The sequence below is a fragment of the Gossypium arboreum genome, chromosome 2, assembly GCF_025698485.1.
Source record: "Gossypium arboreum isolate Shixiya-1 chromosome 2, ASM2569848v2, whole genome shotgun sequence".
Classification (NCBI taxonomy): domain Eukaryota; kingdom Viridiplantae; phylum Streptophyta; class Magnoliopsida; order Malvales; family Malvaceae; genus Gossypium; species Gossypium arboreum.
Window position 1 is genome coordinate 60,071,766 of NC_069071.1, and position 5,786 is coordinate 60,077,551.

Sequence of the window (5,786 nt, forward strand, 5' to 3'; positions counted from 1 at the left end):
ATTCATCAAAAATATCTACTAACTCCATTTAATGGTCTAATTGTCATATAAGGACCTCAAGTTTTAAATTCCATAACTAATTAATCCTTATAGCCACTAGAATTCAACTTTTTCATTTTATGCAATTTGATCCTTTCCATAATTAAACATGAAATCGATAAAATTTTCTTATCAAAATTTTCATACGTCTTTCCTTTCATAATACAGACCATGCAATAATATTAAAATAAATTTTCTTTATAACTATTCTGATTCCACTGAAAACGGGTTGTTACAGGGAATATGAAACTTCATAATTATTTCATATATAGATTTCATTATTCTCGATAAGTCCCTTTAGTATCACTTTAAATTTTACTCACTTCCTTATAATACTTTATTTAAGTCCTCTAATATATTATCCCATAGCATTTCTCTAGCTTCACTTAACATTTATCATTTTCAGTTTCGAGTTCACTTAATTACTAAATTTTAATTTCTTATATTCTTATGATTAGTTTGATATTCAGGTATTATTACTTATGTTTATTTTCTTTATATACCTTTTTATCGTTTACGTCATCTCACTTCATTAATTTCATTTAATTGCTAATTAAATCATTTCTAAGTTAATAATTTCTAACTCAAGAATACTTATTTACATCTTTCTTTACACTTAATTTGTAACACCCTTAACCCGTATCCGGTGCGAAATGGAGTTACGAGGTATTACTAGTTCTAACACAATTCAGATCAGATTTTTTATATACTTAAATAACTCATGTCCGATCTGTACAAATTTATAACCCAAATTCATAAGCAAAGCCCACATTATCAAGGTTAAATATAAAATCTATATCATTCGTAACGTTGCATAATTAAAACATAATCCAATATATATATAAACAAATTATATATATACGAACATATAACTAAATAATTATTTCATTAATTGAATATCAAACCTATTATTATATAGCTTTTGCACATGTACAAATTAAACAACAAACGAAACAAATTTCAATACTATATTTTTCATTCATTTATGCGGCATTGATATAATAGTCAATATGAAATTTACATGTTATGCATATTAATGCAAATTAAAACATCTATTCGGATATTTATGTAACATCTATTCGGATATATTTGTATATATATATACTTAAGCACATTTAACTAAGCATTATGGCAAATCACATTTACAGTTTAATATATAGCCAAATATATATAAAAGGCGCAAACAAATTTTACCAAGTTTAAGCACATTACATCATACCATTATTAACCATTTTCGAACAAAAATAATAATTCATTTCAGTATCAAATTCACAGGCTAAAATTATATTTAAACATTATTCTAGATTACAAATAAACAACCAATTCACTTCACATCTATTCAACTATTGAATTAATCACATAAGATCATACCACACGTAATAATACCTTGACTAATTATTCCATTTCATAATTTTTATTCGGTCATTAATATACATACAAATAATTCACACCATTTCTATATAACTTAATAAACCAAATTTATAAATATTAAGGCCAAATCAAAATATGCCAACTTCATAAGTTATACACCATGCTAAAATATCATACACAAGAATCATACCCATTTCATCTCATAAAATATGCCATAAAAACATATCATAATATTTAATAACATAACCGAATATACATTATAACCATTATAACTTCTTTATCGAATTTTATAACAAACATAATTCATACTATTACATATATATATCATAGCCGATTCACTCTACCACATCCAAAATCATCAAACAACTTCAATGCATAAAAAACATATCACAATTGCCTTTCATCCATGACACGTAGCAATATAACCAAAATGAACTTAAACCATAATCAAACATAACCGAATTAAAGCATGGAAGTTAAGCCATTTTCGCATGGCTTAATTTATACAAAACCAAAATCCAACTTTTCAAAACATGATCCAGCCTATACATGCCATAATTTGAGTTCGATTATTTAAATACCGAAGTTGTAGATGGTGTGATAGACTTTACTGACGATCCCCGAGCTTGTAACTTGAATCCAAAGTCTATAAAATAGAAACACACATAAAAACACAAAGTAAACTTTTGAAGCTTAGTAAATCATAAACAATTAAACATCCCAAAACTATTATCAACTTATTTAAACTAAACTAAATTATAGTATCATAATATATATATCATATTCACATATATGAAATTTATTATAAATATATATTTTCATACTCAATTATCTCTCTGCAGAATACTCATGAAGCCAAATTATCATTATTTATACTCCACAACCAACTAGTCACTGTAACTTACTTCACATACCCATTAACATATAAACTCATATGTAATCGCATAGTTTCATATGCATATATTAACCATGAAGCCGAATACATATAATCATGCATGCCTAATACTAAGTTTCATTTCAATAATAATTTCAAGGCCAATTACACTTGATTACGTAAGCCTCTGTATCAAAATATTTCATCATATTCATATATTAAATATATAATCGAAATTACCTAATCATATATGCACATGTTTAAAGATTATTCAAGATAAACAAATTACTAACTCACAAAGTCAAATACACATATCACATTCGCATATAGTCTTCATTTGCACCCTTTCAAGATTTGCAACAATTAATTAAGGAACTACTTGCTTTACCTTAAATAGGTAACGAGTTAAATCATACCTGGCATATAGCTCATTTTACACATTCGAACTCAATTTATCTTTGCCCGATGAATCATTCGGAATTGGATAGGAGACTCTGATAATCACACAAATCGTACAATGCCAACTTCTCAGACGTGGTCTTACATGTAGTCACATATCGATGTCACTGTCCCAAACAAGGTCTTACTCGTAAACACATATCGGAATCACATATCGATGTCATGGTCTTACTCACACACATATATCGGAATCCTATGTCATGACATATGTATCCTAACTATTCCTAAGGTTCATACGGGGCTTTCGGACTTCGTAACTCCGTCGAAACAAATTTAGAAATATAGTAGCCAAGCTTATTCTTATTCAGCTATAGCATATATAAATTTACATATTTCATTTCAGCATATATATTTAGCATTTAATTAAAACTAAGTACGTCTATTTTCTTATAAACTTAACTCGGACGATGAAAAATCGAAACGGAACGGCTAATCGACAACTTTAGTTTTCCCTCGATCCAAATCCGATTTTCCCTTTTCCTGATCTAAATTAATATAAATTAAACTTATTTAATCAAATATTCAATCAAATTCACCCAAAAACACATAAATGAGCAAATTACCATTTTACCCCTAATATTTACACTTTTACAATTTAGTCTAAATTTTACAAAACACAAAATATGTAAAATTTGCACACACCATGCTTAGGCCGAATACTCCTAGTGTTCATACAAGTCCACACATTTCATTTATTTCACATTTTAGTCCCTCAATTTATTATTTTTGCAATTTATCCCTAATTACTTAAAATCATCAAAATTCCAATACAAAACATGTTAATCTAAAACATATCTTTCATATTTCATCAACTATCATCATAAAGCTCAAATATTCATCAATGGCATAACTCAAAATATTCATGAAAATCAAAAATTCAAGCATGGACTTTGTAGATAACATAGCAACAATCTCAAAAACGTAAAAATTATCTAAAATCGAGCTAATTACATACCTTGATTGAGCTTTACTAATGGCCGAACCCTAAACTTGTTTCTTTCTTCTTCCTTTTTTATGCTTCGGTCAAAAAGAACATAAACCACTATGGCTTTTATTTTATGTTATATTATAACATATATTAATATATTATTTAATTTACATATTTAACTTATTATAAAATACGCAATCATTATGAATCATGGCCATCACCGTCCATGACTAATACATATGGTCAAATTGCAACATAAATACCTCAATTTAAAAAGACAACAACAATTTGGCCCTTTTACAATTAACCATCAAAATTTCATTTTACGCGATTAAGTCCTTTTATTTAATCGGACACTCAAACGATAAAATTAAATCACGAAAATTTCACACATATAAATCACACATAATAAACACAAAATATAATTTTAAAATATTTTTCTGACTCAAATTCATGATCCCAAAACCACCGTTCCGATTAGGGTCTAAATCGGGCTGTTATAATTTACAAAATATTTCAATTTAATCCGTTGAAAAATATATAGAAGTCTTATATGTTCTTACTTCTTTTTTAATAAATTTCATTTCTTTACTTCTCTTATTTTTCATGCTTCTTCATTAACTATTCTTAATTTCAATACCACTTTACATCGACACTCCACTATACTAATTTTCAAAATTGTTTACTCAAAATTTCAATTTTACTATTTATTCAAACTTACTTTTATGTTATTTAGAATTTCGTTCACTAACCACATCACTTAATTCATTATGTGCTAAATTAAAATAACTAATATTACTCGATCATATCTTTATTCATCACGTTTTACCCTTGAAATTTTCAAAAATAATATTAAGACTTTTAATAGTTATCAAAATATTTAACATTATTAAACTCTTTCATCATTATCATATACCAAATCTTATCAATCATTCACTTTCCATATTTCACTTATACAACCCATTGTAGACTTAAAAGAACTCATACGATAAGTGGAGTCATCACTTTTGATTTCACCATAGTGTCACTGGCAGTTGCACTGAAGTGCATATCAGAACAATGGGCACAGTAGTGCTAAACTAAATAGTGAGCACCATAAAGCATTTCAGAATAGTGGGTGTCGAAGTGCGAATCAGAACATAACAACACACACTACACCAAAATAGGGTTTTAGCGGTGTTTTTAGCAGCATTTGAAAAGAAAACGCTACTAAAAATTGAATAGATCGAGTATTAGCGGCTTTTGTTAAAAAATGCCGCTAAAGATAGAGCATTAGCGGCGTTTTTGAGAAAGCGCCGCATAGATCAACTTATAGCGGCGCATTTTTAAAAACGCCACTAAAAGATTAAAGAGAACGGTGACGTTTTTTTAGCTTCAGTGGCATTAGCGGCGCTTTCCAAAAAACGCCGCAATAGATCCAACATTAGCGGCGTTTTTAAGAAAGCGCCGCTATAGGTCAATCTATAACGGCACTTTTTTAAAAACGACGCTAAAAGATTAAAAAGAACGACGTTGTTTTTTTAGCTTCAGTGGCATTAGCGGCGCTTCCCAAAAATGCCGCAATAGATCCAACATTAGCGGCGTTTTTAAGAAAGCGCCGCTATAGTTGATCTATAGCGGCGCTTTTTAAAAAAAGCCGCTAAAAGATTAAACAAACGATGTCGTTTTTCTTTGAGCTTCAGTGGCATTAGCGGCGCTTTATGGAAAACGCCGCTATAGATCTAAACTATTTTATGTTTTATGGATTATGGGTTTAAGGGTTAGGGTTTAGGCTTGATGGTTTATGTTTTATGATTTAAGGTTTTAGAGATTGTAGCTTAGGGTTTAGATTAATTAGTGGTTTTTAATTTAGATATTAAATAATCTCTTATATAATTGTAAAGAGATAATTTTAATTTTAATATATTAAAATTATAACAAATTATTTATTGAAAAATAAATAAAAAAAGTAATGACTTGATATGGATATGTAACTATCTATTTTGGATAGGACCAAATTATAACAAATTATAACAAATTAAATAAGGTCTTATTTTTATTTTGAATTGATTTTATTTTGATCATATCTAAAACCGACTTTATAAATAATATAAATTTACTACACCATTCACTTAG

General features: G+C 28.1%; 1 long non-coding RNA gene across 1 annotated transcript; it reads right to left on the reverse strand.

Annotated features, from left to right (window-relative positions):
• Nucleotides 1-1,765: 1,765 nt before the first annotated feature.
• LOC128285456 (uncharacterized) lies at nucleotides 1,766-3,801 on the reverse strand. The gene is made up of 3 exons (XR_008275927.1): nucleotides 3,699-3,801; nucleotides 2,701-2,850; nucleotides 1,766-2,056 (listed from the first exon to the last, which is right to left on the reverse strand). It is a non-coding gene; the product is annotated as an uncharacterized LOC128285456 (long non-coding RNA).
• Nucleotides 3,802-5,786: the final 1,985 nt, after the last annotated feature.